General features: G+C 39.6%; 1 long non-coding RNA gene across 1 annotated transcript; it reads left to right on the top strand.

The window, feature by feature from the left end:
- The first annotated feature begins 1,240 nt into the window (after positions 1 to 1,240).
- LOC104586993 (uncharacterized) lies at positions 1,241 to 18,398 on the top strand. The gene is made up of 3 exons (XR_016081357.1): positions 1,241 to 1,418; positions 1,680 to 1,714; positions 17,940 to 18,398. It is a non-coding gene; the product is annotated as an uncharacterized LOC104586993 (long non-coding RNA).
- The last annotated feature ends 4,806 nt before the right edge of the window (positions 18,399 to 23,204 follow it).

Here is a 23,204-nt window from a genome sequence, read left to right as displayed (position 1 = left end):
TTTATTAATTGTAAACTTTATATGATTATATATAATATCTATATTTAGGGTAAAACCTCCTTAAGTTTCTGATCATTGCTGGAACCTACCTTGAAGTTTGATAATTGTAGTCACTTCCCTTAAACTTTCTGACAAACTAGACCCCCTTTGTTAGAATTCGCTAACAAGTGGCATGAAAATGTCCAAAATACCTATGCAATTACTATTGAGGCTGGTTTTTACAGAAAAATAACAACAATAAAAAAGAGAGAATTTAAATTTGTAGCTTTAGCTTTGAGCAATTAACAAAAGGGCAAATTTAGAAAACAAATCAATTTCAAAAAAATTATTGGAAGGGTTCGAACTAATGATTCATATGAAGAGAAAAATTTGAACAATAAACATTTTAGTGAAAAGTAACTATATGGGTATTTTGGACATTTTCATGTCTCTTTTTAGAGGATTTTAACAAAAGGGAGTCTAGTCACAAAGTTCAAGGGAAGTGATTGCAATTATCAAACTCCAGGGGAGGTTTTAACAATTTACCTAATTTTTAATCGAACTCAATTTTAATTGGATTCGAAGGAATTAAATCTATTTTTAATCTGATTATTAATCATATACAAGTCTACCATCCCAATTTGGTATACTTGGACGGGATGTTGATAGCCCTAGCTTCATTAAAGCTATGTTTGGTTTGAAGGAAAATCTAGGGAAAGGAAGGAAAATGTAAGAAAACCTTTACAAACCTTGTATTAGTTTCCCTGACTTTCGCTTCCTTTCCCTACCTTTTCCTTCAAACCAAACATAGCCTAAGTGAACTATCTGTATAAATTTTAATGTACAAGGGATTGTCCAGAATTGCCATTGATACTAATCTTATTGCTCTCTCAATTGAGAACCTGCTGAAGATATTAGAATAATTGATGTTGTTGTTGTTTGTTTGGAGAAAAAGCTTTTTTCCAACCAAATGCTTGTGCAATTGTTCGGATCCATGAAAAAGTAGCTTGGTAGCTTGCTTGCATGTAAGTTTGGGCTGAAGCCTGTTTTTTTGGCTCGCGGGCTTGAGCTCGGGCTATAAGTATTAAGCCCAATTATTTTTCGGGCTAGGCTCTGGCTTTTTAAAAGCCCAGCACAAGTAGAATACACAGGTGGCCAAAAATTGCCTGCCTCGGTGGCTCAACTTCTGGAGGCGTACACCTCTCGCCTCGAGGCGTAAAATGATTGGGGCGGTAGCCTTGAATAATTCGGGTGTAAATTCCAATTTCTAACAGGGTAAAGATGTAAAATGATAAAAAAGCATTAGGAACTTAGGGTGGGAATTGAATATTGGGGTTCCCTCTGTTCTTCTTCCTGGTTCGAACTGACAAGTGAAAACTGCAAAAGAACCACTCCAGTGCTCTCCTCAACGGTTCAACCTCCATTGAAACGGAGATCAAGTTGAGTTTTCCTTTCTTCTTTTCTTTCTTTCTTTCTTTCTTCTTCTTCTTCTTCTTCTAATTTTTTATTTTTGTAATTTTCCTGCGGTTCTTGCTTGTGTACCGCATAGGTTACTCCAAGATTTGAGTTTACATTTTGAAATAAAAACTGAAAACAGAGTTTTGTTTTGAGTTTTCCATCGTCCCGTCTTCAATATTCAATATAACTTTTTGTTTTTCTAATTTTCTTTTCATTTGGTTTGAATTTGAAGTTTGTAACAGACTACAGTCGACTAATCAAGTGATCAACGACCAAGGTAAGTTCTTCTTATTCTTATTTCTTAAATCATAATTTTCTATGGTTAATCTGCTACGGTTAATTGGTTAGTTAGTGTTACGTTTAAGAATTAAAACTGTGGCTATGGTTATTCTGAATGCCTTCTTTTTATTGTCACATGAAGAAGAAAACAATGGAGTTCGAAATCATGCTTTTAGTGATTAGGGACTTGCTCCAAAAGAAATGGATGTAATTTGAACGAACAATAGGAATTTAGAATTTGGAAAACGGTAATTTAAATTTTGATTTCAAAATCCAAACCAGGTTTTGATCTTTAATTAGGTTTGAATCCTTGAAACTAGAACTTTAATTGAAATATTGGTAATTTTTTTTATTCATTTGGGAATTGGAGAACTTGCTTATACTAATAGGAACAAATTGTCTACTAATTTAAAATTTAAATGTTTTGCCTAGTTCTATTGGTAGGAAGTCTACTTATTATAGGAATTTGCAATTTTGAACTTCAAGGATTCATATTTTGTAAATTGGCTATTGGATAGTGTCGGGTGTGTTCTTGATCCTATCTTCCTTTTTTCACCTTTTCTTCTATAGTTTAGAATTTGTATTGTGGTATCAAATTCTAGGTAGTTGGTAGTTACTAGTTATTTTGATTATAACATTGTTTTTTTAGTGCTTAGATTTCATAAGAGTAATATTGAAAAAATTCGAACACATAATTAACAGTTATTGGACCATTATACATTAAACAAGTCACACGTAATTATATAAAATTTCAATTATTTCTTTCTTTTTGTGTTTTTTATTAATTATGAACTATGCCCATAATTTTTTATTTTTTTCGTTTTAGGCTTACGTCTCAAACTGCCTTCAGGCTCATGCCTCGCCTCTTTGGCACCCAACTACCTTGCCTTTGTCTTTAGCCTTTTAAAACCTTGGTCCAGCCCTAACATTTTCCAATTTTTTCTCTTCCCATTTCCCATCTTTTGTGTTTTATTTATGTGTGATTTTTTTTTGTTTGAACTTAGTGTATGATTATATATTGGGTAGCAATATTTTTGATGTGCAAAATGTGTGATTGGATAGGAACAAGTTAGAAAATATGAAATTAGAAGATAAAACTAAGATATTGCATAACGTACATTGGGCTTTGGGCTTTATATTAGAACCTTGCTTCGGCTCAAGAATAAGCTCCATAGTCAGGCCGATCAATGGATCAGGCTTGGATATTTTCTATTAATAAGGGGTAAAGCCAGGCCTGTCAACAGGTCTTATTTGCAACAAAGAAATGTGTGAAATGATGGATCTAGCTCTTTGGGAACCTCACATCTTGCCACCTATTTAACTTTTAAAGAATTAGATTCAGGACTGGCCATTTTACAAGTACCTCCTCATGATCAAATAATTGATAGATGGAAAATTATGGCCCCATACCCATATAATTGCTTTTAAGTCTCCACAATGATACACAGGGATGCCAATGTATCTGGTTTGGTACATTTTTGTCTTCACCCTATTCCAACCCTTACTTCCACCCGAGCGCCACCTGACTTCATAAAATGTAGTTCCGAACCTGCTCCAACCTTATAGGGTTCAATTTCTTTTTCTTTTTTTTTTTCTTTTTTTGATATCTTTGAAGAGCTACACAACAGGGGGTAGCTCATCCCCCAATCCATATCCCCCCAACCTAGGTGCAGGTAGGATTCGATTCCAAGTCTCCACTACGACTAGCAGGAGACCTTACCAACCAGCTGGTTGGCATCTTGCTTATAGGTACCCAATACCAACTAGACCCAATCTATGTTCTTTTACTTGTGCTTTTTTATAATACATTCTAAAAACTTATCTTCAAAAAAAAAAAAAAAAACTTAATAGCTATTAGTTTAAGTTGGAATTTGGTTTATGGATTCCAAGTAAGGGGAAATTGAACGTGCCGGTGTTTGGAAGAAAAAAATTAAACATTATACCAATTGGTGTTTTGTCTAAAACACTATTCACATTTCATTGGGAGGTCTTTGGATTGTTTTGCGAAATGGTCGCAGGAAATCTTTTTCTAGTAAGGGTGATCATTTTCAACCCAGCATGGAAATTCCAGGTTTGGCCTAGGTTTTGTGTTTCAGCCAGTGTTTTAAAAGGCGTGAGAAGTGTATGCCTAGAGGTGCACCTTCAGTTAAGGCACCCCCAAAATGTCCTAAGGCATATGCTAGAGGCATTGAAACCTTTGAGGCATACGCCTCATGTGCTTTTTTTGTGATGTGCCTCACACACACCTCATATAAAAAGACAGGAAAAGAAAGAAAAAATAAAAAAGGAAAGGAAAGGAAAAGAAAAGAAAGAGAAGAAAAAAAGAGAAAAAGAAAGAAAAGAAAAATGAGATCCTCCTTCCTTCTCACCCCCTTCCTCTTAAGGAGGCTTACACCTCCTTGTGTTTGGGAGGCTTATGCCTCTTACTTTCTGAACGCCTTGCGTCATACCCCCATGTTTTAAAACATTAGTTTCAGCCCTGCTTGTAAAACTGCCTTGGCCTTTGAGACTGAAAATGCCATCTGCTTGTTTTGTCAATTTAAAAATCTATCTGATTATGATTGGAATTGCAAGTATACCCTTTATATATGTAGAGGTAACTTGACAAAACTCTACAAGGTGCCAATTGGCCAGTTGGTAAGGTCTCCTGCTTGTTGTAAAGTCTACCCTCGATATACCCCCATTGTGTAGCTCCATGGAGGGAAAAAAATCAAAACACTAACCTACACCTTCACCCAAATAAAACGGCTGTGTGGATGGCATCCCCCCAGAAGCATATGGGAATATTAGAATTCAGCATAATACTCCTTCCAACTTCTAGGATATGTCTGTTCTTTCTCTTAACTACTTCATTATGTTGAGGTGTATGGGGACAGGTGCTTTGGTAATAATCCCATACTCAAGGAAATGAGGCCAAGGGTGTTGGGACCCAAATACCTTCCCCGAACCCAACAAAGGGAGTGGAGCAGGCCACTACCCATCAGCAGTTCTCAAGGAGGCAGAAAGGACAGGTGACAGAGCCCCAGAATTAGTTACACACAGAGTTGGTTATTCTTCCGCTAGAAGATATTCCCTCCATGATATTTTCCAGAGTTAGTTATCCTGCAAATCAGAGGATATTCCCTCTATGATTACACTTGTAGGCCAGCTATATAAGGCCATACTCTTATAATGAAAGGTGTGAATGAATATCCCCTGTTTTTCTCTCACTGAGTCCCTCTTTTCCTACCTTCCCTTCTCTTCTTCCTCTCCATTTCTGTTTCAGGAGGTTAAGCCACCCTCGAAGGGGCTTCCGAGGTGAGCGGTATCTCACCAAGTTGGTATTAGAGCAAGGTTGCGGACTAACTATGCCGCAGACAAGATCCTCTACCATGGAAGATAGAGTCGACCAACTTGAGATTGGGTTCCACCAGGTACTGAACGAACTCAGGGATCTCAAGGTGGTCATCTCTAACCTCGCCTCCCAACAACAATCCGACGAGACCAGTCATCCAACAGGGGCCGACGCCTCTGTTTCCGGTAGCTAGGGAACTGGGGGTTACCCCGCCGGAAAGGTTACTAAAATCAATTTTCCCAACTATTCCGGTGGAGATCCCATTCCTTGGATCTTCAGAGCAGAGAGATTCTTTGAGTATCATGAAACCCCTGCACACCAGCGCGTCTCCATCGCCTCCATTCACCTAGAAGGAGACGCTATTCTTTGGTTCCAGTGGTATCGACAAACCCATCCTCAGGCAACTTGGGCGGAGTTCACAGAAGCTCTGTGCATCCGTTTTGGGCCGACGACGTTCGTGGATTACGACGAACACCTCACTCGACTAAAACAGACCGGGACAGTAGCAGACTACCAGCTCGAGTTCGAAAGAATGGCGACCAGGGTACATGGATGGCCGGAGAAGGCCTTGGTAGGGTGTTTTGTGGGAGGTCTTAGAGAAGACATCCGGCTGGAAGTGAGCTCTTCGACCAGCGACAGTCATGGCGGCGGTGGGTATGGCTCGCCTGCAAGAAGAGAAGATTGATAGCATGCGCAGGACCAGCAAGCCATCCTACCCGAATGTGAGGGCTCTCCAGCGGGCCGAACAGCAACCCCTGAAACATGTTGGGAATTCTCAGAAGCCCATTTTGCCCAGGCCCACTGTGCCTTTCAAGCGCCTCTCGTGGGTTGAGATGTAGGCTCGACGCGAGAAGGGCCTCTGTTACAACTGTGATGACAAGTTTGGGTTGGTCCATAAGTGTCGGGTCCAGCGAGTGTTTCTCCTTCAAACAGAGGAAGAACCGGAGGGGACAGAACCAGAGCACATCGAAGACTGTGAGCTGATATCAGGCGAACCAGAACCTGTCGGAGCCGAGATCTCCCTACATGCTCTCATGGGCCTCAACCCTCTCCAGTCCATGCGAGTAGAAGGAAGAATGATTGGCCGATCTGTGATGGTTTTGATTGACAGTGGCTCTACTTTGAACTTCATCACTTGTCGTTTGGCAAAGCAACTAGGTATGACTATACACCCCACTCCTCTCTTTTCGATCCATGTGGCGAATGGGAATCAGATGTTATGTGATAGTGTATGTAAGAAGGAAAAAATCCTCATACAGGGCCATAATTTCGTGGTAGATCTCCATCCATTGGAATTCTCGAGGGCTGATATTATTTTGGGAATCCATTGGTTACTTGGCCTAGGTCCGGCACTGTGTGATTGGGCCAAAATGACAATGGATTTTTGCCAAGATGGACAGACCTGCCACTTACAAGGGGTGCGGCCCCCTAGTCCCCGAGGTGATACTTTAGCCTCTATAATACGGGCCTCCAAGAATTCTCCAAACTAGACCTGCGGTCCGGGTATCATCAGATCCGGGTTCACCAGGTTGATATCCACAAGACAGCCTTTAGGACCCACGATGGCCATTATGAGTTTCTGGTTATGCCGTTTGGTCTTACCAATGCCCCCTCCACCTTTCAGGCCCTCATGAATGATATCTTCAGGCCATTCCTAAGGCAATTTATTCTGGTATTTTTCGATGACATTTTGGTTTACAGCAAGGATTGGGGCACCCGTATGAAACATCTGAAACTTACCCTCACAATTCTGAGAGAGCACCAGTTGCATGCCAAATTGACAAAGTGTTCCTTTGGACAAAGACAGATTCGGTACTTAGGCCATGTGGTTGCTGCAGGGCGGGTCATGGCAGACCCAGAAAAGATAGAGGCCATCCGAAAATGGCCCAAGCCCACTACTGTAAAGGCTCTCAGGGGATTTCTTGGGCTTACCGGTTATTATAGGCACTTCATTAAGGGGTATGGGCTTATGGCCGCTCCTCTAACGCACCTGTTAAAGAAGGATTCTTTTGGGTGGGCTGATGATGCCTAACGGGCCTTTGAAGACTTGAAGACAGCAGTTTCTAGCCCTCCAGTCCTCACTCTTCCAGATTTCTCTCGACCCTTTGAGATAGAGTGTGATGCATCGGGTGTCAGAGTGGGGGTCGTCCTGATGCAGAAGGGGCAACCCATTGCTTATTTCAGCAAGGCTCTCTCAGCAGCTCACCAAAATCAGTCCACCTATGTCAAGGAATTGATGGCCGTGGTAATGGCGGTACAGAAATGGCGTACATACCTATTGGGACGCCAATTTATCATAAGGACAGACCAACGAAGTTTGAAGTACATAGCAGAACAAAGGGTGCACACCCCGAAGCAGCAAAAATGGCTTAGTAAACTAATGGGATTCGACTACCACATCGAGTATAAACCTGGGCCTGCTAACAAAGTAGCTGATGCCTTATCACGGGTAGAAGAGCTGGCCCAACTAACCTGCTCCCAGCCCAGTTTTCCCTTGTTTGAAGCTATACGGCAAGAAGCCAGATCTGATCCGCAGCTGCAAGACATCAGGGAAAAGTGGAAACGTGACCCTTCTCAGGTTCCGGGTTACCAAATTGTGGGACCTAATCTTTTCTTCAAGGGCAGGTTTGTGGTTGCTCCAAATTCCACCCACAAAACTGAACTGCTAAGGTTGTTTCATGATTCCGCGTTGGGAGGACATTCAGGGGTGTTACGGACCCTAAAAAGACTCAGCAACCACTACCATTGGGTAGGAATGCACAAGGATGTGTTGCACTATGTATCTAAATGCCAAACTTGCCAACAACAGAAATACTCCTCACAGTCACCCCACGGGCCTTCTACAACCCCTCAAGATTCCAGAGCAAGTGTGGGAAGACCTCTCCATGGATTTCATCACGGGACTTCCTCGTTCTGCAGGGAAAGAGGTCATCATGGTAGTGGTTGACCGTCTCACCAAGTATAGCCATTTCTTTGCTTTGCCTCACCCTTACACTGCAGCAATGGTGGCCGACATCTTCATACGGGACATGGCAAAACTGCATGGAACACCAAGATCCATTGTCTCGGACTGTGACCCTGCCTTCCTAAGTTCATTCTGGAAGAAGTACTTCCGATTGCAAGGAACCCAACTGCACCCATCCACCAGCTGTCACCCGCAAACTGATGGACAGACTGAAGTCATTAATTGATGCTTAGAAGACTACCTTAGATGCTTCATAGGGGAGAAGCCTAGACAATGGGCCCACTGGCTTCCGTGGGCAGAATACTGGTACAACTCAACTTATCAGTCAGCTGCAGGAATGACACCCTTCAAGGTCCTATACGGCAGAGAACCCCCTCCCATATTACCCTATGAATATGGGTCGTCCAAGGTGGCAGAAGTAGAGACTCGCCTACTGGAAAGAGATGAGATCCTTAGACTGCTCAAGGCCAATTTGACAAAGGCCCAGCAACGAATGAAGATCAGCTATGACTCTCACCACCGCCCATTAGAGTTTCAGGTGGGTGATTTTGTCTACCTTAAGCTCCAACCTTACCGTCAGGTCTCAGTGGTAAGACGGGCTTGGCACAAGCTAGCTCCCAGGTATTATGGGCCCTATAAGGTGCTGGAAAGAGTGGGCCTTGTTGCTTACAGATTGGACCTCCCTGCTACCTTGAAGTTTCATCCGGTGTTTCACATCTCCCTTCTCAAGAAAGCTGTGGGAAATCATACTCCTATCTCATCTAACTTACCCCAATTCACTGAAGAGGGGGACATTTACACAGAGCCCATCAAAATTGTGGATTTCCGATGGGTCCGACGAGGTGAGCAGGTTGTACCAGAAGCCAAGGTAGAATGCGCCGGGCTCCCCCCAGAAGACGCCACTTGGGAACCTTATCTAAGGCTGAATGAGAGGTTCCCGAACCTAGACCTTGAGGGCAAGGTCAATGCTAAGGAGGGAGGAATTGTTGGGACCCAAATACCTTCCCCGAACCCAACAAAGGGAGTGGAGCAGGCCACTACCCATCAGCAGTTCTCAAGGAGGCAGGAAGGACAGGCGACAGAGCCCCAGAATTAGTTACACACAGAGTTGGTTATTCTGCCGCCAGAAGATATTCCCTCCATGATATTTTCCAGAGTTAGTTATCCTGCAAATCAGAGGATATTCCCTCTTTGATTACACTTGTAGGCCAGCTATATAAGGCCATACTCTTATAATGAAAGGTGTGAATGAATATCCCCTGTTTTTCTCTCACTGAGTCCCTCTTTTCTTTCCTTCCCTTCTCTTCTTCCTCTCCATTTCTGTTTCAGGAGGTTAAGCCACCCTCAAAGGGGCTTCCGAGGTGAGCGGTATCTCACCAAAGGGTTTCACAAATTGGGTAAGAATCATTTGATGGAAGTCATGAGTCAAAGCAGGGACCTCACCCAAGAACGCATAAGACAAAACCATGAGAAGCAAGAATAATCATCAAGTGCCACTGAATCTGTCTGAAAGAATGTTGGATGAATTAGACGATTTGCGCAGTAAGGTCGCTGGGGCTGAAAACTGCATTCCAGACAGAGAAGGGTCCTTACCAAATCAACTTCCCAGGCAGGTTGTTTGTAAGGAGGTAGCTACTGATCTTTAGAGGCGTAGCTGGAATATGCCATTGAAGGATAATCAACAGGTAATTGGTAAGGAACAAAGTGTTGATTTAGGGATGGGATTGAACCCAAACTTGAACCAATCTAGGGGAACAGAAGTTTTGCTGTCTTCCATACAAGGAGGTCCAGCTGCTTGTAATATATGCTATAAATAGAACTTAAAATATGCTAACTCATAGTAACATATAAAGTATGCAAGGAATGGTGGGAACTACAGTTCTCTTTCTTTCTTTCTTTCCTTTTTTTTTTTTGCCTAAAAACATCAAGGTTCCTTAATATGAAGTTCTTTTTGCCTGAAAAACATCAAAGTTCCCATTCTTTCTTTCCTTTGTTTTTTTGTTTTGAAAAAGAAGACATCAGTGTTCTTGCTGATCCATTGGACCTGTTGCTCCCCAAAGTAAGCTAGTTCGGCCCACACCTATCTTGGAGGTGAATCAGCCAAGCCATTAACTTAACTGGGAATCCAAGTGAGTGAGCAACAATTCAGATGGGATGCTAGAACCTAATCTTCTCTAACATGGTTTAACAAGCAGTTCATCTCCCAACCAAGATTTACCCAAATTTCCTTTTCCATTTTGATTGGTAAAATTTACCTAGAAGTCACCCTAAACAAGAGTGTCTAGGCTATTGCAAAATAGAATTTTCACCCACTGATGCTCACATTCAATTTTACCTCAATTATGGTTTTCCCAAATTACCTTACCTCTTTTTTTTTTTTTTTTTAAATTATGGTTTTCCCAAATCAGTGTATCTTCATCAACAAACTGTTAAAAAAGTGCAGTGTAGGGTTAAGAGATTATCAAAGAATTGCAACCATAAGATAATAAACAATCAAATCATTTATCAGATCAAACCTATGTTTCTAAGAAGCCAACCCCATATAGTTTGGTGTGTGGACAAGCCTTTGTCAAGTTCTGTTGGAAAAAATTGTCTTCAAGACTTTTAAACAAATAAATGTGCTCCATCAATGCTTGAGGAGAATGTATGAAATAATAAATTCTATTAGTAATCAAGTTTTTAATCAAACTATATGGAGTTTGCTGAAATTAAAATTGGGGAAAATTAGTAATCAAGTTTTTAATCAGTAATATTCCAAACTGAAAGAACAATATAACCAACCAAACCTGGGATTACCATCAAACCGCCAGAAGAAGAGTTGCTATATGTCCTAACCTCAGTAACCAGAACCTTTGCCCTTGTGTGATGCTTACACTCTAAACTGCTAGTTTATGAATTTCAGAGAGGATACGCAATGAAACCATGTTCCCAAATTTGGGAACCTAAACATCCAAACCTGGGATTACTATCAAACCACCAGCAGAAGAGATGCTCTATGTCCTAAATCTCAGTCACTAGAACCATTATCCTTGTGTGATGCTTACAGTGTAAACCGCCAGTTTACGAATTTCAGAGCACTTTGAAACCCATATTTCCAAATTTGGGAACACAGAAAAAATTTAAATCACAAATCAAAGCAGTTTGCAATCAAAGTCTAAAAGACACTCGAGTGGAAACTTGGCCCCATATAACACCCCCACTCCCCCCCCCAATTACTTGTAGTTCTCTCTTCCAGCTGATGTGGGATTCCCCCTCTTTTATTAAGTGTCATCTATCTCAAATCTAGATCTCTTCACACCCACTTACCAACTTCTATGTCAATCCTATTACCAAAAAAAATGTTGCCTAATATCAAATGAATGGGCTCTTAGAATTTATTTTGTTGATGAGCATGCTCTTTTTTTACCTTTACAAGAGTTTTGAATTGACATTCATATCAAAATCAAAAGTCCTTTGGTCTTATTTGTTCAAAAAAGCAAAAAAGTGTAAGGCTCTTTTCCTATGAAGAACTGTAAAAGTATCGTTTATGAAAAGCAAACAATAGAACAACCAGTGAACACACAAGAATAGTAACCAACAAATCTGGGCTTGTGGTATCATCAATAGGATAATGGATTAGTATAAAATAAAATTGGGAGTAATGAAAACAAAATGAGATCACTCTGTGGGTAGTCTATTTTTATATTGTATGAATTGCTAGGTCAGGACAGATCACCTTGCAACTGCCATAATCCTTAAAAGTCCAATGTTCAGGTATGTTCTTCTGGTCTTCCTTCAGTCCCCAGTGACTGTTTGAGAAAATAGAGATCTCTGATCCTTCTTTTTGCCTCCCTTTGTCTCTCTCCTAGAATTTTTATCCCGCAAAATTGATTTCCTAGGCATCTATACAGATTAGGCATATTTTGTACCCAGCCTCACCTTTGCACCCAAAATTGTGTTAACTTCACTCTCCATAGGCACTGAAGAATGAAAACCATTTATTTTCACTTTATTAGGTGCTTCAGTAGGTCCTCTATAAACTTTTGGATGGAAGAAAAAAAGAGAAGGTAACACTTGCAATGTGCTTCAAAAAAAGGCCAAAATTGTGCCTGCTTCTCTCTATAAATTGTGGTTAGACAGTTGATGACCTACTTATCTCTTATATTGATGCTGTATTGTGGTAACTAGGCTGCTATTAATATTGCACATAACCCAATACAGCATGATAGAACAAAACATATAGAAGTGGACTGACATTTTATTAGAGAGAGAGTTGCCTCTCAAGAAGTGTGCCTTCCCTATCCAGACTTGGTTAAGTGGGAGCTGGTGTGCAGATCCAAAAAAGATGGGGGTTTAAGGGTGAAAAGGGTTGAAGTCTTCAACAAAGCTTTATTGGGGAAGTGGGTTTGGAGGTTTGGAAGAGAAAGGGAGGCCCTTTGGAGGAGAGTGGTGGCTTGTAAGTATGGGGTGATGAACTTTGGGTGGGATTCAAAGGAGGTGAGACATGCGTATGGTGTTTGTGTATGAAAAGGTATCACGAGTTTTAACTCCTTGTTGATCCCTTTCTATACATGGAAAGTGGGTAGTGGGTTGAGCATAGGATTTTGGGAAGATGACTGGTCAGGAGTGGGGAAATTTGCTGAATTATGCCCAAGGTTATATAGTCCGAGTAAGAAAGGAGTTCCAATTTCAGACTACTACTAAGTAGTAAATGGTGCTGTGGTTTGGAGGCCAAATCTTAGAAGACCCCTTTTTGATTGGGAGGTGGAGTAGTGCTTGGAGTTGCTGGCAAAACTTCAGGCCTTGGAGATCAACCCCTCAGTTACAGATGTCAGATTATGGAAAGAGTGTAAGGATGGGAAGTCGACTGTCAAGTCATTGCACTCGGCACTGATCAGAAATCAGGTGGAGGCTGATCCAGTTAGGGGTGCTTGGGGGAAGCTTGTACTACCAAGGGCTGAAGCATTTGCTTGGTTGATTGTGAGAGGTTGCATTCTTACACAGGGTAACTTGAAACTTAGAGGTCTGCAGTTTTCAAGTAGATGCGTGCTGTGTTGTGCTGGTGAGGAAGATGTCTCACATTTTGCTTCATTGCAGCTTTACATACCCAGTTTGGTCCTATTTCTTCAAGTTATTCAAGGTGGTCAGGATCTGGCTGAAATTTCCATCTGTCAGCCAAGAATCCAAGGTGGAGTTAAAAGTCAAGATCCTTTGGACACGTATTCCTTTTTCTGTTTGCTGGGAAATATGGAAGGAAAGAAATAGAAGGATCTTTGAGGAGAAAGAGAGAAGTATGGAAGAGCTGGTAGCTGTTATTAGTTCGACAGTTATTGGTTGGGTGCTCTTGCTTCTTTCAAGGACTGCAGAAAAAAAGACTTTGGAGCTGACTTTTGGACTTCTCTGAATTCTTAATAGAAATGTTGAGATCTGTCTTGTTTCTGAAATGGTGTTCTTTTTTGTTTTTTGTGGCCTTACATTACTGTAATCTGGAGGGGGTGACATCTTGTCACCTAGTTATGATGTACTGTTTTTTCCGCTTAGCAATAAATTTTCTTTTTTATTTATCTTCAAAAAAAAAAGTGTGCCTTCCCCATGTTGCTTCTGATATGCAGCTTGTTGAAATTCTCACCAAAGCAGTTATTAAAACCAAGTTGGATATGGACTTACACAAGTTGGGAATGATTAATATCTACTCCCAACTTGAAGAGGAGTTTAGAAATACAATAGATCAAACTTAATGGTGGTCCCCACAATATGTTTTATTGTTTTTATTTATGTTATAGCTTTGTTACTTGTTGTTATGCATTGCTTTTGTTCCCTATTATAGGCGGTAGGGTATTTCTGTCATTGTACACCTTTTTATTTTTGCTCATAAATAGCAATGAGTAGGGCAGCAGTAAGCCAGTACTATTCTTTTTCTGCTCCCCCTTCTCTTCCTTTTCTCTGTGTTGTCTCTATTCTGCACCTTTGTTTTTCTTTCTTTTCTGTGCTGAAATCTATCCTAAACTAGGTTCAACCATCAATCTTGTTGTCAACTTGGACCATAGATTTTAGGGACACAAGTATCATTCATTAAGTGTACAAAAACTCCTTTTAATTGCCAGACACAATCTATTACTGTTTTTAATTCCTTTTCAACTCCCACCACCTGCTTTTCTGTCCCATCTCCAAACTCTGCTATTTTCAGAGCCATATTTAAGATGAATGTGCTGGAACTGACTGGACATCTCTGCAAGCATCTCAATCTCCCAGTCAAAGAAATTTCTTCTAAACTTGGGAGTCCAAATTCTATTGGGAACAAGAGAAATGAACATATCAACAACCGCAGCCTCCTTGTTTGTGGCTAAGTTAAAAAGGCCAAGGTATAAATCTACAAGAGTTCTTTCTCTGCACCAGTCATCTAGCCAAAATCTCAATCAGGTTCCGTTGCTCAATTTAGGAGAGATACCCTTGATGTAGCTGGACCTTTGGATGCCTTTCCAGATTGCTCTACTGGTGGTGAGGGCAGACTGATTGTTATCCCACCCCCCATTTGCTGTACTGTACTTTGCTTCAATCATCTGTCTCCATCAGCTATGAGACTAACTAGAGAACCTCTAGTGCCACTTGCTTAGAAGAGCAATGTTGGCCTCCTTGATTCTTTAAAGCCCAATACCCCCAGATTGTTTTGGAGTGCATATTTTGGCCAAGTGAACATGAAGTCTGATGTGGACGCTGGCAGCAGCAGCAGTAATTTAGTGTTCTCAGCAGCAGCAATTTAGTGTTCTCATCCTATCTTATCTATTCAGTATTCCTGCCTTTTCTGCTTTCAGTAGCAGGGATTAGTAGGAGTCTTATCTATTCAGTGTTCTTATCTTATCCGTTCAGTAGTATGGATTAGTAGGGAGTCTTATCTTATCTTATCAGTTCAGTAGGATAGATTAAGCGAGTCTTATCTTATCTTATCTTATCTTATCAGTTCAGTAGGATAGATTAGTAGGGAGTCTTCCTAATTAGCAAGGAGTCTTCCTAAAAGTAAGACTCTTATCTCTTGTAATCTCCTATTTAAGGAGCTGAGAATATTGAATAGGATCATCGGAAAATTTCAGTCAAGAAGAGAGCAAGGAGAGTTAGGTGATCTCTTGGACAAATCACCATTAAGGCGCCAAGATAGGTTCATCAAGAGCAGGGAGGAACAAGGGAAAATAGGAGGTTTTCCCCGTGGACCGACCCATGACGGGATCCTATTCGTGGGCCCATAACAATTTGGTATCAGAGCGAGGCGTCATGGGTGACTTTGAGCAATTGACGTCTAGGGTTCATGATCTGGAGCACAAACTCGTGGAAAACAGCAAGGGGGTGCACGAGATCAAGGACGATGTCCGAGAATTAAGGCGCTTGATGGAGTTGTACTTTTCCAGCAAGGAAAGGAACCTGGAAGGGGCTGCAACCACAACCGGCCGCCGGCCAGACATGGCAGAATCGTCCGGCGAGCAGCAGGTCATTGCCCTAGCGCAGGTTAGCAACACCCAGAATGTTCCGATTAAGCAGGAATCCAGTGTTGTCGAGGATTCCATCGACGAGAGTTCAAAGAAGAATAAGAGCAACTACTCCAAGGTCGTCATCGCTGGTGAAGGAGCTTGTATGCCTCATGTTGCGGCTGCAAATGTTGCAAAAGAGTGTTTGTTAGCTGCAGTCAGATCAGATCCTAGGGCTGCACATATCTATCTGGGTGTATCTTGCTAATGCATACTATTTGGCTGGTGATCATAGAAGTGTTGGAAAGTGCCTGGAGAAGGCAGCAAAGCTGGAGCCTAATTGCATGTCAACTCGATGTGCTGTTGCGCTTCATCGTATCAAGGATGCTGAAAGGTCTCAAGATCCCACTGAACAACTTTCATGGGCTGTGAATGAAATGGCTTCAATACTCAGAGAAGGGGACTCTGCAACAATTGAGCTTCGGATAGCATGGGCAGGACTTGCCATGGTTCACAAGGCTCAGCATGAAATTGCAGCAACGTTTGAAACTGGACATAATGATTTGACGGAAGTGGAAGAGCGAGCTCTATACACACTAAAACAGGCAATAGAAGAGGATCCAGATGATGCAGTTCAGTGGCACCAGCCTGGCGTTCACAATCTTTGTACTCTACAGTTCAAGACATTTCAGAAGTACCTTAAGGCTGCAGTTGCCCGCGGCAAAGAATGCAGCTACGCATGGTCAAATCTTGGTATCTCACTGCAGCTGTCTGAGGATGAACCCTCTTCATTGGAACCCGATCCAGGAGGGCAAAATCATTCCACCTATCCGGGATTCCTTTGACTATGTTTCAAGACACCCATCCTGAATTCGAGCTATTCGAGCTTGAGGACAAGCTCGTAGTCCATGAGGGGAGTAATGATGTGGACGCTGGCAGCAGCAACAGTAATTTAGTGTTCTCATCCTATCTTATCTATTAAGTATTCTTGCCTTATCTGCTTTCAGTAGTAGGGATTAGTAGGAGTCTTTTCTATTCAGTGTTCTTATCTTATCAATTCAGTAGTATGGATTAGTAGGGAGTCTTATCTTATCTTATCAGTTCAGTAGGATAGATTAAGGGAGTCTTATCTTATCTTATCTTATCAGTTCAGTAGGATAGATTAGTAGGGAGTCTTCCTAATTAGCAAGGAGTCTTCCTAAAAGTAGGACTCTTATCTCTTGTAATCTCCTATTTAAGGAGCTGAGAATATTGAATAAGATCATCGGAAAATTTCAGTCAAGAAAGAGAGCAAGGAGAGTTAGGTGATCTCTTGGACAAATCACCATTAAGGCGCCAAGATAGGTTCGTCAAGAGCAGGGAGGAACAAGGGAAAACAGGAGGTTTTCCCCGTGGACCGACCCGTGACGAGATCCTATTTGCGGGCCCATAACAAAGTCAATGGGTGAAACCGTGAAAGTTCCGTTTTGGAATGGTCCAGACACTTGTTCAGGGCAAATTTTAGTCAAAATTTACCAATCAAGTAAGAAAAGGAAATTTGGGTAAATCTTGTTTGGGAGACGAACTGCTCATTAGGCCACATTAGAGAGGTTAGGCTCTAGTATCCCATCTGAACTACTGTTCACTCATTTGGATTCCTAGATCAGCTAATGGCTTTGCTGGTGCAATGGTCTAGACACTTGTTCAGGGTGAATATTAGCTAAAGTTTACCAATCAAGAAGGAAATGGAAATTTGGGTAAGAACTGCTCATTAGGCCACATTAGAGAGAAGCTTAGGCTCTAGTATCCCATCGGAATTAATGCTCACTCATTTGGATTCCTAGATCACTTAATGGCTTGGCTGATTCACCTGCATGGGTAGGCCTAGCTTAATTTGGGGAGCAACAGGTCCATTATCAGCAAGAATGCTGATGCTTTATTTTTCAACAAAAAAAAGTAAAACTGGTGCTTTGTCTTTGCTTTTACTCTTGTTTAGTTAGCCACCTAATGGCTGTTGTACATGATAATATAACATCACTCTCATATATGGCCTTTATATTACATCATATTGATAAGTATCATAGTATTCAATATTATAACCCATAATGCAATCATTATATAACCTCATTTCTATAGGAGACCGTTCAATATATTCTTTGTTAATTGGATGATTCCATGTACCGGATTTGCTTAATATGGTAGCTAGAATCATAGGTTGCTTGAAATTATTATAATAAATGACAATTTTCATGTTTGTAGATAGCTGGGAAACTTTGTTAACAGTTTATAGAAGTAAATAAATAATAATAATAATAATAATAATAATAATAATAATAATAATAATAATAATAATAAAGAATAAAAAGTCATATAAGATCAGATCTTGCTGGGACTCATAAACTGGTGGGTTTTCCCATGTTCTGAGAAATGGCTGTCTTGGTTTCCTATCTGGTTGCCACTTTCAGTAAAAAAATTGATTCCTGTAAGCCCTTTTTTCCTTCCCTAGCAGGTTCAAGAGTACACAATTAACTGTATCTCAGTACTTTTGCAATGTCTGGACTTTCGAGATTTAACAGCCTTGGACCAAAGACAAAGAACTTGATAGTGGCTGGAGGTTTAACAGGCTTTGTATTTGGGGTGTATTTCTACACCATGAGGGCTGTTGGGGGTACAGATGAGTTGCAGGTGGCTATTGACAAGTTTGAAGAGGAGAAAAGCAAGAAAGAGGCTGAGGCAAGCTTGATGACAAAGTCTTGATAAATCCATTTTCACTTGTAGTCTCATGTTTTACTAATCATGTAAACAATAAAGGAGTAGGGTTTTTTCTCAAATAAATAATGGTTCATTCTTCTAAGTAATGACTTGAAAGATCCACTCTGATGTCAAGGGTTCTTGGAAGAACGTCATGTGAGCTTTCTGTTTTTTCTAATCCTTTCCAATCAATTATTGCATGCATTATCTTCTCTCAGCTCCTTTTTTTTTGTGTTCCATCCTTGTTTAACCTGCAGGTTTAATGTATTTTTCTGAAAATTTGTGAGCAACTGTAAATTGCTCATCTTAGATGAATTCATACTGCAAAATAATCATCCATTTCCTATTGGAATCAAAAAGATTGCTTTATAATACTGCATAGTTTGGTAAACTAGATCTTGGTTCAGTCTTTAGCGTTTCAACTTTCAAGTAATAAAGGTAACTGAGGAGATAGAGCAGGATTACATTTAATATTGAGCATTGAGGTTTTTTTTAACCAAACTTTGTTATCCTGCAGAATATCTATAAAACCTGTTATCATCTGACAGAAAATTATCAAATAGCCCAAGGCATTTTCTCTATATCTATTAGCCTCCTCTTTAACAAATATTCATGTCAAAGTCTAACAACCTTCAACTCTAGAACCCAGTGAGAATCCTACCAAATGTTCGCGCTGTATTCAACTTTCGTAATCCAAAGTTCCAAACCAGACTGGATAGACAAGATTTCGGATTGTGTTAAAACCGGTTAGATGGTAATGACTGGTTAAACCACCAGTTAATATTCAAAAGAAACCCAAAAACTGCTCAGCCCTGAACCCTGGTTCAGCTTTAACTTTCAATACAATTTGACTAATTTACTTTTCCCCAATTAGTAATAGCCTTTAACAAGCAAATGCCGTTTGTAGAGCAATCACGGCAGTCATGGACCATATGGTCCTCTATTTGGTTCATTAAAAACCTGGCTTCTCTAAGCTACTAGCCACTGTTTTCGCAACTGTCCAGCTTATCCCATTGGACCGTTAGGTTGACCTAGTAAATACCCAAGAATCAACAAATCTAATGTTAATTGTAAGAACAATTCTAGTAAATACCCAAGAATCAACAAATCTAGACTTTGATGGCAGCAGTCACCAAATGACCGTGAAGGCGCGAATTCGCATGGTTAGCTTTGCTCATTATAGTGAAAATAAAATAATAAATGATTCAGCTTCATCAACCTCAACTCGCTGGGTCAACTAGTTCACCTGCCCATCAGTCAAAACTTGGGTGTTCCCAGATAGAATTGCCAACCATCTAATTTCGAGAAAATAGATCCATGTCTTTATTTCATCTGGGTCTTCTTTACTGAAAAAACAGGTAGTTCACTTTATATCACCATGTTTTTATTTTTAACAATACAAGAATCACAAATCACTTAACCTCTGTAACTTGTGGAGACAGTAGCAAGCACAACAATTGTATACCTCTTATAATCACAGGATTTAACATCACATACATATTGAAAATGATGCTTAGTCAAAAGGTAAAAAAAAATAGAAAAAGGAAAGAGTTGAGAGTTCCATTTATATGAACCTGCTCCAGATAATGAGACCACCATGGCCCATTACTGCTAGTGTAACTATGTAATACAGGCTTTGACCCATTCCCTCCCTCAAGGTACAAACCACCAAAAAAGATGATTTTGATCCTAACCTTCCACTAATAAATAGAACAGTATGCTGTTTAAAATAAACAAAACAATTTGAGAGAGATATACTGACAGGCAAACCATGAAGTCAGTTAGGGTTGTAATCAGGTCAGGTTTTGATAGAATTAATCCAGACGCATCCGAATCTGATCCAATCATTGAAATTTCAAATTTGAATAAAAAATTTTGGACTCATATTAGATTTGGATTAAATCTGAATCTGTTTTTTTTTTTTTTTTTGGATAGAACTAGAAATGGGCTACGCAGAACAGGGGGTAGCGCGTCCCCAGAAATCAAAACAAGCAATTACACTTAGAGGCCTAGGAATGGTGCTGTGAAAGATGTTTTCGTTGGTGTGTGCATGATTATATTTTAAATCTGAATCCGTTTACTGTTACATAAATACCTGATTATATTTTAATTGGACTTGGATCTTGGAGTCAAATCTGAATCGGACCAGATTATTACACGGATTCAGGTTTCAAGATTGGAATCCAAACTAATTGGATCAGATGTTGAATCAGTTTTTTTCTTGGTTTTTGGAGTTCATTGACAACCCTAAACTCAGCTTTGCACTTGCCATCTGCAGATCGTGCTCTGATTAGGCTTGTTACAAGCCTGAGGTTCAAAGCTCAGGCATGGCTTAGCCCAGCCAAGTATGAGCATCTTTAACCTCTCATTGGAAAACTATTTTCTCTATAGTTCCTACTTTTTCAATATATAAGGTATAACGTTCTTTTCCCACAATAGAACTGAATGTTCAGAAGATTTTTGGTGGGGAACTGCCCCTAAAGGATAAATTACAAGTCCCTTATTCACTCACTATGTGCAAAGAAAAGCTAGCTTCTCATTGTGTCTCCTATTCCAAGAAGGGGTTAGTTGAGGATCTAGGTCTAAGGAGGAAAAGTTTAAGAGAAGTTGAAATTTCAAATGTTCTCTCACTTGTGTCAAATGTTCTCTCACTTGTTAAAATTTGGACTGTTAATCTCACTAGTCTATTCACTTGTGCTTCTTTTTTCATGTCTCTCACCCTCAGGTCTTCCGCTTGGTTGGGTTTCTTTGAGTGAGATTAGGGTTTCTAGGGGGAGATGTTCCCTGTTAAAATCAATACTTGCAAGAATCTTCAAAAGAAAAGGTCCAATTGGCATCTCTAACCTCACATTTGCTTTCTTTGTAGAGCAAATTGTGAAACTATATTTTGTAAAGAATCTAAAGATAGGGGCTAAGAGTCTGTTATATCATATTATTGTAGTGCTTGGTGTGGTGTTTTCTTTTATTTTCTTTCATTTCAGCCATGTAAGGGCCTTATGATATTTATTATAAAAAAAATATTATACAAGAAATTTCAATTTCTGTATGTGTATGATAGATCATCCATAAATCTAAAACACATGAAGTCCTTATATGTAGATAAAAAAGTACATTTTTCTTTTTTGTTATTTTAGATTTTGTCCAAATTTCTTTATAAAACTTTCATAGGTCTACTCATAACACCAAAAAACAATTGTGATTTTAAACATAAAAAAAGTAGATCAACATAAATGCTTGAAAATGTTAAGAAATTATGAGAAACCTTAAAATAAACTTAACTAGTTTTGCAATATTTCCCAAAACTTAAAAGATCTTCAAAAGTATTGGTAATTTACACTTGTTTTATGCAATTTTTACAAATCTAGCACTATAGGAATGACATTTGCAGCTTTAGAGTTATTTGGGGGCAAAAGAAGGCTTATTTTGAGGGGTGGGAAGCCTTCTTTCCCCTTTATTTATTATTTTTCGTTTTATATCTATCTTTTTCATAGTGTATCCACCAATACACCATCGGCACACCCAATAAATGGTCGATATGGATATGATGCGATGGAACAAAAAAAAAAGACAATACCACCTATATCCCATTGTATCCCATATCGAGCCTTTAAAGATAAGATACAAAATGCCCAGTATTGGGTGTTGTGTTGAAATGCTAAACCTTGCCCAAAACAACTCCACTCCATGTTGATTTAGACACATATCCTTTTTAGTTTGGACCTCCTTTTTCGTATGTCTTTTGGAGTCTAGTTAGTAGGACTTTTTATATGTGTAAGTTTATATTCAAATTGTGTTTGAAGAAGCCATGAGACAATATTAGTGTTGACATTCAAATTTAGACAATAAATAAAGAGGAGGAAAATGGATGAATTGAGGTGAATAGGGCAGAAAGTCCCGAGAGGGTGAGATTTCCAATGTTTAAGTTAGTAGATGAGCAAGAGATTGTTGGGCCAAGATAGGAGGCTGGTTGGTGAGGAGAGTAAGAAGGAAAGGAGCCCAAAGGGTGTTGTATTATGTGCACCTTTTTCCACGGATGTTGTATTTTTGAGCAAGCCCCCTTCATAGCTCGACCATGGGGGGATAGAGAGAGAGAGGGGGGGGGGGGGGGGGTTTATCTTTTTCCCACTTATTCTTTCTTCCCATCTCCAACACCCCCCATTACCATAATATCCATCATTGAACCCTAGTTCCACTCGACTTGATCTCCAGTACCGTTGCTTTGGTCAACTAACACCTACACCTACGTCTAATGATCACCACCATCGCCATCCTATTGTTTACCTGAGTACCTTGACACCACCCTCCATTATCAAATGTCTCAGTTCATCAAACATCCCTTTTCAAGTACCAAATGCATAGTATTCAACAATTATTGTTAGTATTTTAAATACTATATAGTTTTAATAATGTGAGCAATAATGATGTTATTGTAACTATTTTAGAGGAAAAATTGTTTCATATTAGATATGTCTATCATATTTTAAACTTGTGTATTCAAGAAGATTTAAACATTATTTCAGCACATATTTCAAAAATTAGAAATTATATTTTATTTATTAGATTTTTTAGTTCAAGAAAACAAGATTTCAAAAATTTATGTCTTCAATATGGAGAAAAGTATAAACAATTTCTGTTAGATGAGAGTATAGGTGAAATTCCACCTATTTTATATTAGAAAGCTGCATTCCATACAAGGAATTATTACCATGTTTTATTATGAAAGAATGCCCAATAACGTTATAACTAATTATGATTGGAAAAATGACATTTGTATAAAAGAATTTTTACAACATTTTTACTATGCTACTAACATTTTTTGGGTGTTTATTACCCAACTTCATGTATATTACTCAATCAATTATATATAATCACTGATTTCTTTGCAAAATAGAGAAATAAAGAATATTTTCAAAAATATTGTTAGAATAAGGAAAAATAATTTTAAAAAATATTAGAATAATATTTATCCTTTATATTGTTTATCTACAATATTAGATCTTATGATTAAATAAAGTGATATAAA

The sequence above is a fragment of the Nelumbo nucifera genome, chromosome 1 (genome assembly GCF_055504915.1).
Source record: "Nelumbo nucifera cultivar China Antique chromosome 1, China Antique-T2T, whole genome shotgun sequence".
In the NCBI taxonomy this organism is placed as follows: Eukaryota; Viridiplantae; Streptophyta; class Magnoliopsida; order Proteales; family Nelumbonaceae; genus Nelumbo; species Nelumbo nucifera.
Note: the sequence above shows the minus strand (reverse complement) of the source record. Positions and strands in the feature narration are given on the sequence as shown.